General features: G+C 45.3%; 1 protein-coding gene across 13 annotated transcripts in view; it reads left to right on the forward strand.

Annotated features, from left to right (window-relative positions):
• The window catches only part of LOC132870557 (NACHT, LRR and PYD domains-containing protein 3-like), a 102,739-nt gene that overhangs the window by 78,986 nt on the left and 12,491 nt on the right, over positions 1-11,262 (forward strand). The gene's annotated exons all lie outside the window — the stretch shown is intronic.

The following is an 11,262-nucleotide window of genomic DNA, read 5'->3' on the forward strand; positions in this document are numbered from 1 at the left end:
CTACTCTGCTCATCCCTCCGCCGCGCATAGCATTCCCTCATCCAGTGGCCCTCCTTTCCACAATAGTGGCACCTGCCTGTTTTCTTCCGGTTCCCACCCGACCATGTGCGAGGCCCGGTGCGTGTTTTGTCATTATTATGACGATACGACCCGGGGCCCTGTGGGGCCACAGATAAACATGCTTTATTAGTCTTACAATCTAACAACCCATCACTTTCCATTGTCCTCAACCGTTCACCCGCTTGGCGGAGGACCAAATGAGTCCTATCGCTCAAGTGATGTTTCAAAACGTTCTGAACCTCAGGGCGGCAGTTAGATAAAAAGGTGGACAGGAACATTGGATTGGGTTGAGTCATGTCCAATTGTAACCCACCCAGGTGCTGCCAAACTTCACCAAAACGTTTCCAAAAGGCCGACGTCACTTCTGACTTTTCCTGTTTACAGTTAGTAACCTGCGACAGATCACGGTTCGCTTGTTTCATAGCCAGTAAATACCTAGTTAACTGCTCACGCAGGAGCTGCAAAGCATTCGGTGTGTCCCTCCAAAAAAATGTCGACACGGTGCGCTGACGCGGACGGCCACCTTCCTGAGCCGGAGCTATTTCTTCCTTTATATTCATAGCGACGTTATTTCTAGGTTGCAACACATCGACTATTTCGAGCAAACGCTCCTCATCATATAATCTGTGTCAACTGATGAGGTGTTCAAGTGTGCGAGCTGATCTGAACAGAGCTGCCAGACATACACATACAGAGGGCTTCCAAACCCATACTGCACACCGCACATTTCACTTACTTCAATAGTTAGTCCATCTGGAGTGGATGTGAGATTTACTTCTAATTTGCACATTAAATCATGTGCTAACAAATTTACTGGACATGTATATGAGATGAGGAATGAGTGGGACGTAACTATTCCTCCCTCGCTTTACATGGGAGGTTGACTGAGAAAGTTTTGGTTTTGGAATAGCCTTTAAAACAGGTCTCGGGGTGTAAACACCCTTTGATTTATCCCATACCTTCTTCATGTCAAACCATTTATCATACCCTGCGCGCATATAAGGGCGGTCCCAATCCGGATCGCCTAAGCTTTCATAAATCATACGGTGCGCTGAAGCAAGAAAGCCTGGATTAAACGTCCCATCACGGGGATACGATGGAATCTGAGGATTTGCCTCCGTCCACCCAGCCAAATTGTCCAGCCACGGCGTAACGTAATAGCCTAAACCACACTTATTCATCCATTCCGCCGGGGTGTCTGTGACCTCAGGTTTAGGATACGAGCCCCCCATCATACAGTAAAGCAAACGGATCTGAACAGAAACAAACAGCAGATATTTATCTAAATTTCTATAGCACGCTCTTCCTGGACTCGAACCAGGGAAAACAAAGCCCTCCTTAGGGCACTACACAAATTTCTATAGCGCGCTCTTCCTGGACTCGAACCAGGGAAAACAAAGCCCTCCTTAGGGCACTACGGAACTACTTCCAACCAGGTAGTCAATCAAACATGTCTTACCTGATTGAGAGTATCACGTCGGGGTCACCAAATTGTTAAGATTGCGCTGCGTGCTGTTCAGATGCGTTACCAGGAGATCTCCGAGGACAAGAAGAGAGCGAACCACATGAGTTAAATCAATCTGGTTTATTCTCGGCGTGCCCTGACACACAGCTGCGTCAGGGCGTTTATATACACTTCATAGGGAGTATCAGCAGTGGAAAGTTATGGAATGTGCTTTGCACACTCAGTATCAAGGTCACACAAGAGTTATGCACAGTTCAACAAGATGTTTCTCACAAAAACATAGACAAAATCAGGATATGAAACAGGAACAGAACATATGAAAAGTACAAAATGTACAGAGCAGCGCGTATTATCTCTGGCCTAAAGTTAACCCTAAACTGCTACACTACACGACAGTCACCCTTGGGCCGCGCATTTACAAGAGTAGGTTTAGGAGTATTCAGGATTATATTCTTACACATAGTAACATTTAAGGCATTTTTTCAGAGTGTTCAATTTTCAATAAATCGTGTTAAGTTTATAAGTGTTGTGCGTCCTCTTACTAGTATGATATTTTAGCATGCCAATTAAGGACAATACGATAGCATATCGGCTCTAAAAATCGGCAGCTCATATCGGCCATCGGCTGACTCTGACCTCTAAATATCGGTATCGGCATCGGCTTTAGAAAAACCCATATCGGTCGACCTCTAATTATAATTTATTAGTATGCCATTTATTGGGATATAATTGGTTAGCTATATTTAATGAGTCATTTATGAATTTGTATACCTCTAAATATTAACATTTTAAGTGTGAGAGAATATATTTTTTCCATTTTTTGTTTTGACCTGCTTAAATACGAGTCATCTGGGAAGAAAGACCTCCTAAGCCACAGTAAGCGTAAGAAGCACATTGAAGCTCGTAGACTGAAGAGAACAAACCAGACTCTTCCCGCAGTATTTCACAATGTAAATGCAATGGAGAAAGGAGCCACCAGTACTACTTGCACGATGCCTTCTGAGAATGTTCACAGTGCTGCTTCTTGCTCAGCCAGTCAGACGACTCCAGCAAAACCAATCATTAGTTTTCTTGATAGGAAATCAGACCAGGAGGCTTCTTTCTTATCATTCATGGCAGAACATTCCCTACCACTGTCCATGTCTCCACATCTAATAAAGTTTGCTCAAGAGTTCTCTCGCGACACAAGAGTCACAAATGCCATGTCTATGGAACGAACCTTTTGGGGAAAGCGTAGGAGAAAACAAAACAGCTGTAAGGCTGTGGAACAACCGAAGAAGAAGAAGAGGGTCTAGATTTAGTGGTGTCCGTTTCACAGCTGGTTTTCACTTACCCTAGCAGACTGTCTTCTTTGACTTTTACAAAACTATGAACTTTGCAGTGCATTCCATGTCTCTCACTGAGACACACACACACACACACACACACACACACACACATATGTATATATATATATATATACTGGGTGCGATTTGCTGGGGGGGATGGGGGGGATCATCCCCCCCTCTGGTTTTATCTCTGCTGAAAAAAAATCCTCGGGTACAACCCCGTCAATAAAATAAACAAACCGAAAAAAAAAAGTTGACATGACAGGCATGTTGTGACACAGTTTTCTATGGTCTACATTGCACTCACTTTCAAAATGACCCAAAGTGGCAGCTTTGATGTTCACGAACGTCCCCAGCAAATAGATACATTGTAGATAATAACAATATCCAGAGTGTGAACGTGGATTTAGCGCCATGAATCACATCCTTATTGATGAGCGCAACAGAATGAATGTATCCACACTGACAGCCTTCTTTTCCTCGCTGTCAATGGGCCAGACCTGCGTTCCTTCCCTGCTGAGAAATTCGCAGAAATGTGGATTAAAGAAGGGCGAAACGCGGCGGATAGCGCACCGACGGGAAAGCAGAAAAGGCCACATGAACTGCGCCATCAGAGCAAACTGTTCATTTAGTATTCATGTATTTTAGTGATTTTCGAGTCACTGTCCATTTAATCCGGAGGGAGAGAAACATCACAGCAACGCGACAAGCAATGCGAACTTTATTGTGTGTTAGTGTTCGTGTATTTAGTCAGAGAGATAGGAAGATTAATTTACTATCTCTGGTTTAGTGTTCATTTTCATTTAGTGTTATTCATTTGATATCATCGGATGTTATTGAGCTGTTAGCCTATTGTTACCTTAATTTTGTGACGTTTCATGATTAAAAAAAAAAATCCCCCCTTCTGTTTTTTTGACAAACAAATCGCACCCTGTATATATATATATATATATATATATATATATATATATATATATATATATATATATAAGTTCAAACCAGTTAAGTTTTAGTGCATTATTAATAGTTTGAAATCTTTAAAGTGGCATGATGATAAGAAAATACTCTTTTTGATAATAGTTTGTGTTGAATAAGCTCAATTTTACAAGATAATGTGGCTGATTTATCTTTTCTGTTCTGAATGAGTTTACTGTTACAATAAATATATATCTGATTAATAAGACTGTTTTGATGTTGAATCAATTCAATTTCATGAAAGTGTGAACTATTTAATTAGTTAACTAACAATTAACTAGTTGAATTATTATTTTCTAAACATATATGCAGTATTGCACATAAGATGTGACAGCATCACTTTATATAAGTTTTGACATCCAATAGTGAAAATTCTGAATTTAGAACAATGCACTCCTGAAAATTATTCATTAACTAAGGAAATAAAATTTTATATTTTTGACATGTTAATCATTAATGTACATGAAAGAAAAAGGCTTAAAAGTTATAACTTGTTTTAGTGAAAATAAGTACTAGAATGCAGGGGTTTGCGTGTTATTAAAATTTTTTCGGGGGACATTGCCCCCCCCCCCCCCCCCCCATCTTAGTTTGACTTTCAAAAGTTCAGAATTTTTTCTTTGCTCCACTTTCATCTCTACTCTGCTGATGATACAGTTTCTATTTACAATAATACTATATCTAACACACTTAATACTTTCACTCCCCTTAAAACTAGACAGGTCTCCGCAAATCGCGCCTCTCCTTGGTTCACCTCTGAGCTTAGGGCCATGAAGGCCAAGGGAAGGCGGCTAGAGCGCCCTTATAAGAAAACTGGCCTTACTGTTCATTTTCACTCTTCTCTGAACACATCGCAAAGTATAAGGATGCTCTTAATGCTGCCCGATCCTCTTACTACGCTAACATCATTAAGAGTGGCAACCATAGACCCAAAACTCTGTTTAATACAATAAATAAACTTCTTCAGCCTCCTTCCTCAACCACTCCCAGTTCCCCTGCTCAGTGTCAGGCTTTTTTGGATTTTTTCAAGGATAAAATTGACAGTATTTACCAACACTTTCATTCTGAAATTCATTCTTCTGTCTCGCAAGTAGCTCTTTCTCATAAAGCTGACTGCTGTCTCTCTGCTTTCTCTCCTGTTGATTCTTCTAAAGTATCGGAAATTATGACTAAGTCCTCCTCCTCATGTCTGCTGGACCCTGCACCCACTGCACTTCTTAAATCCTGTGTACCTGCTATCTCCCCTTATATTGCTCATATGATTAATCAGTGTTTTGCTTTAGGCACTGTTCCCATCTCCCTCAAAATTGCTTCTGTTACACCAATACTAAAGAAACCTGGTCTAGATTCTCTTTCACTGTCCAATTACAGACCCATTTCAAATCTCCCTTTCCTAGCTAAAGTAACAGCGAGTTGTAGCCTCTCAGCTTCATACTTTCCTTGCTCATAATGATCTCTATGAACCCTTTCAGTCAGGCTTTCGCAATCTGCACAGCACTGAATCTGCTCTCTTAAGAGTTGTTAATGACCTCCTGCTCTCAACTGATGCTGGTCATCTCAATGTCCTTGCTCTCTTGGACCTCACAGCTGCCTTTGACACTGTACATCATGAGATACTCATTTCCAGACTATCTTCTTTTGGTATTACTGGCTTAGCTTTAGCCTGATTTCAGTCATATCTAGCAAACAGGCAACAGTTCATCTCTATTGGTGTTCATAAATCATCCACTGCTATTGTTGCTCAAGGTGTGCCTCAGGGTTCTGTCCTTGATCCCCTTCTTTTTATATTCTATGTTTCTCCTATAGGCCAGATTATTCGTAACCATGGCCTTAACTTTCATTGTTATGCTGATGACATTCAAATCTACATCACTATCACCCCTTCCATAGCCTCTGTCCAGCTGCTAAGGACTTGCATCACTGACCTTAAGCAATGGTTGCATAAGAACTGCCTTAAACTTAATGCTAGCAAAACGGAGGTTCTATTAGTAGGTACCAAAAGACAGGTTCTGAACTTCTCCAGTTTTACTATTGATGTTGATGGTGTGTCTATTAGTCCTTCCCAAGTTACAAAAAACCTTGGAGTTCTCTTTGACTCCACCCTTACGTTTGAACCCCATTTTAAACTAATTACTAAGAATGCTTTCTTTCACCTCTGCAATATTGCACATCTCTGCCCTTTTCTCTTGGAAACTGATGCCAAAGTGTTGGTCAATGCATTTATTTTTTCTCGTCTTGACTATTGCAGTTCTCTCTTTTATGGTCTCCCTGCCACATTGCTCAATCACCTGCAGTCCATCCAAAACTCAGCAGCTAGAGTCTTCACACTCGCCAAGCGCACTGCTCACATCACTCCTGTTTTACAGCAACTGCATTGGTTGCCAGTTATCTCTCGGATCAAATACAAAATCTTGCTTTTAACCTATAAAGCTCTTCATGGTTTCGCCCCTTCCTATTGTAGCAGATTTAATATGAGCTTTAAAATGCATGTTATCCCCTCGGGGACTTTCCATAGGACTGCCATGTATTAATGCTCTCGCGAGATCTGTGTGTGTGAGTTGGAATGGTGGGAAAGTGTTCTAATAAACGGAATGAAGATCTGTGTCTCCCTCTGAACGTGTGTCTCCTCAGTTATTACAAAACTCTGTTTATAAGATAAGTACCAACGCTCGGTTACATTGGTGGCAGCGGTGTAGGTTGAATTTGTTTTACGAACGGTTATTTTGTAATAGTCGTTTCTTTTACCAGTTTTTGTATACCGCTGTTAACTATCCGTGCCTAGCTTTGCACGTACAGCTTCCTATGCTAATTCAGACCTAAGCGTGGAGAACTTAGTGGACAATTCGAAATGTATTTCAAGGAGGAAGAGAATTTGGATGCATTTCCCTTTCATCAGGGGAAGGATTGTCACGTTGCTCGAGTGAAGATTGACCTCCCACCTCCGTTTTGTGGTGAAGACGACAAACAAAGTTTTCTCTGCTGGGCACGTCAATTTGAGGTAGCAGTGCGCGCTCTCACCGAGCGGGGCAATGAAAGAGACTATCAATACGAACTTGTAAGGATTCTGCCAACCCGTTTGAGCAAAGCTGCATTCCTGTTGTGGGATAATCTGCCCGCGACAGTGCAGAGCGATTACAGTGCAGTGAAAGAGAGACTCAAAGAAGCCTTTGGTCGTAAGCAGTTTTTGAACCGTTTCAGGACCGACCTGTCGGCTCGCCCACGCACTCCTCACGAGAGCCTCGTTGTTTATGCTGCTGAGATCAGCCGTCTCGTTTCGGAGGCTTTCCCAGACTATGGTGAGAATGCGACTAGAGAGGAGAAATTCCGCCGTTTCCTTGGCGGTCTCGATTCTGAACTTAAACTCAAGTGTCATGAACAAGGTGCCACAGACATGGAGGAGGCGTTGGTGATTGCTGAGCGTTGTGAGAACGCCAGAGAGGCAGTCAAGCAGGACTTTGCCTCCAAAGTCACAGCAGCTGGCAGCGCAGTAGGGCATATCGCCTCTGTTCATTCTGTGACTGATTATGGAGGGCTTCACAGGGCGGTACACAGCCTGACGGAGGAGCTTAGGGAGATGAGAGTCGACATGAAAAGGATGGCGGAGGAGAATCAGCGGCTACGGGCGAGGACGAGTCCAGGGGGGTGGCGTGGCTCTTCTTCACCAGGGAGGATGTCATGCCGTTGCACCTGTGGAGGCTATGGATGCCAGTCGCAGGTGTCACATGAGCCTCAATATAGCCGTTCACCTGACAGAAGATTCCCATCACCTGGCAGAGACCGGGGCCAGTTCACACCATCCCGCAGTCGGAGCCCTGGTGCTACCTGGTCACCAAGAGGACGCAGCCTCAGCCCGGGTCGACGCATGCAATATGAGGACGACGCTCACAGGAGACGGGGTGTGCGCTTCATCTCCCCACACAGCAACCACCAGTCCAGCCATCAGGGAAACGGGGTGTAGCTGATGTTGCGGGCCGAATGCCAGCTGCCCTTTTCTTGGGCCCTTCAACCACTACCTGTGGCAGCACCCCTGTAATGTATGACTCTGTGAACAGCACTGAAGGTGAGATCCCTGTATCCTATGTTAATGGTGTGATTGAAGGCACAGTAGTCCCTGTGTTGTTAGACTCTGGGTCAAGTGTGTCTCTTATTAGTGCTGACTTCCGCACGTCTGTCCCTGCACTTCGTAACCGTCCCCTGAAGAAAGACTATGTCAGTGCCCGTGCAGTGAATGGACAAATGTTGGACACTTTGGGTACTATATCTGTTGTTTTGTGGTTGGGGACAGCATCATGGCAGCACACTTTTCATGTAATTAGGGGAACTACACAAGCTGTGCTTTTAGGTTGGGATTTCATGCTGAAAACCAATGCTCTTTTGGACCTCCCGTACGGCAGGGTTCAACTGCAGGGCTCTACCATCCCCTTACTTACGAGAAATGACCTAACCCCTGTATGCTGTAATGTCACCATAGCCAACACTATGACTTTCCCCCCACTTAGTGAAATTATTGTGCCTGTTAATGTCCTTCCACCTACATCATCCGAGGCCTATTCGTGTAATTTTGTCGGCTATTTAGAGCCCAATATCCCTGATAGCTCTAGCCTAGTGGTAGCACACACAGTTACATCAGTGAAAAATGGGATGACTTGTGCTCGGGTCTTGAACCCCACTAAAGGTGATGTTGTTTTACAACAAGGTACTCATCTAGGGGAGATCTACTCTGTCGACGAGGCAGACGTATATGCACTACCACACGTTGTGGCCACGGTGGCTGCTAATGACCCCTCTTTTTCTGATTTGACCCCCCCTGTGTCGCTAGCCGATTCGCCTGTCTCACCATCACAGAAAGCGGCTCTGTCTGCATTGCTCCTACGGTATAGGGATGTTTTTTCTTCCAATGATAGGAACGTCGGCAAGTGTACGCTTGTGCAACACCGTATCCATACAGGGAATCACCCACCAATTGAACAACGGGCCTACCGCACCACTCCTGAAAAAAGGGCCGAGATTGAGAAACAAGTGGCTGACCTGCTAGCTGATGGTGTAATTGAGGACAGCTGCAGCCCCTGGGCCTCTCCGGTCGTTTTAGTCAAAAAGAAAAATGGTCAGTGGAGATTCTGTGTTGATTACAGGCGTCTTAACAGTGTGACTGTGAAAGATTGCCACCCTCTGCCGCGGGTGGACGACACACTGGATGCACTAGCTGGCGCCGTGTGGTTCAGCACGTTGGACTTTTCAAACGGGTTCTGGCAGGTCGAGGTCGCTGAGCAGGACCGTGAAAAAACAGCATTCACTACAGGTAGGGGTCTTTACCAATGGCGTTCTATGCCAATGGGTTTATCTAACTCACCTGCCACGTACCAAAGGATGATGGAGTTAGTTCTGAGGGGTTTGCCTTGGAATATTTGCATGGTTTACCTAGATGATGTCCTTCTGTATAGTAACACATTCGAACAGCACCTCTCCAGCTTAAGGGAAGTACTTGCTAGGATTGAGGCCGCTGGGCTTAAGTTAAATCCGTCCAAGTGTCACCTTGCCAGAAATCATGTAATTTTCCTAGGCCATGTAATTTCCCGGCAGGGTCTCCAGCCCGATCCAAAAAACACAGATAAGGTCAAGAATTGGCCTGCCCCTCAGTCCACGTCAGAAGTCCGGGCATTTGTGGGTTTATGCTCATACTATAGGCGCTTTGTACGCAATTTTGCCAAACATGCTGCTCCCCTGAATCACTTAATGGGTAAAAACGTGCCTTTTCAATGGACTGTGGACTGTGAAACGTCGTTTCGTTACCTTAAAGACGTGCTATCCTCTGCTCCCATCGTGACCCTCCCAGACTTCAGTATGCCCTTCAGGGTGTTCACTGACGCCTCTAGGGAGGCTGTAGGTGCTGTTCTGGCTCAGATAAAGGAAGGGGTGGAGCATGTGGTGGCTTACGCCAGCCAGACTCTGAGCCAAACACAGCGGAGATGGTCAACATTTGACCGCGAGCTGTGGGCAGTTGTATGGGCTGTTCGCGAATTCCGGCATTACATTGGGCTTAGGCCTTTTACCATTGTCACTGACCATCGTCCTCTGTTGGGCCTGCGACGCATGGCGCTTAGTGATGACCCAACTGGCCGACGGGGTAGATGGATTTTGGAGCTAGACCCCCTTAACTGGGACATAGTGTATAAGGATGGTCAACGTCACATGAATGCTGACACTCTCTCCCGACGCCCGGAGAGAGACAGCCGAGCTGATTGTGAAATACACCCACCTGACACCACAGGAGGGGTTAATGCCGTTCACCAGCTAATAGACAGTACCACACCCTCCCCTGAGCAGCCTCTGACAGTAGCCTGCGGGTCATTAGGAGCATCTACTGGTGACCCAAGGCCTATTCAGCCACTGTTTTTCGCCTTGGACCATGACCTGGCGGATGTTAAAGCTCATCAGGAGGCAGATGCGGATATTCAGGTTGTTTGCAGCTGGCTAAAATCATCACGAAAGCTGTCTAGGGCGCAGTTGAGGGGGGCCTCTATTAATGTGAGGAAACTGTGGGCAGAGTTTGATCGCCTGCTCATGCGAGATGGACTGTTGTGTCGGTCTGTTGTCTCCCCCTGCAGTGGTGAGAGGCTCCATCAGATTGTGGTCCCCTCTTCACTGGTGCCTGACCTCCTGAAGCAGCTGCATGGAAGCCCCGCGTCAGCCCACTTTGCGGTGGAGCATGTGTGGGAACGAGCACGTCAGACTTGCTATTGGCCATCCATGTTCAGAGACATAAAGAAATGGTGTGAGCAGTGCAAGGCATGCCAGACGCGTCGGTCCCCAGTGCCATCTCATTGTGCTCCGCTGGGAGGCTCTGGTGTGACTCGTCCTTTTGAGAGAGTGGCGGCCGACATTGTTGAGTTGCCAGTGACTAGCAGAGGAAATAGGTATGTACTGGTAGTCGAGGACTATTTTACGAAGTTTGTTAATCTCTATCCCCTACCTAATCAGACAGCACAAACAGTGGCACGGTGCCTCTTTGAAGATTATGTACTGGTACACGGTGTACCTGAGTGCTTGCACAGCGATCAGGGACGGCAGTTTGAGGCGGACGTTGTGCAGGGTCTTTGTCGTCTGTTAAAGATGATAAAAACGCGCACTACTCCCTACCATCCGCAATCGGATGGGATGGTTGAGCGCTTTAACAGAACTTTGATTGATCAACTGGCTAAAACATTACTGGACTGTGGGGGTGACTGGGACGATTATGTGAAACAGGTGGCCTTTGCGTACAATACCTCAGTTCATGCTAGTACACATTACACTCCTTACTTTCTTACCCATGGGCGCGAAGCCAGAGTCCCAGTAGACGTACTGATACCTACCCATATTATTGAGTCGCAGAGTCCTGAGTCTCACACAGAGTTTGCCTCCTCTTTACAAACAAAACTGGACATTGCTTTCAGTAGA

The sequence above is a fragment of the Neoarius graeffei genome, chromosome 22 (genome assembly GCF_027579695.1).
Source record: "Neoarius graeffei isolate fNeoGra1 chromosome 22, fNeoGra1.pri, whole genome shotgun sequence".
NCBI lineage: Eukaryota > Metazoa > Chordata > Actinopteri > Siluriformes > Ariidae > Neoarius > Neoarius graeffei.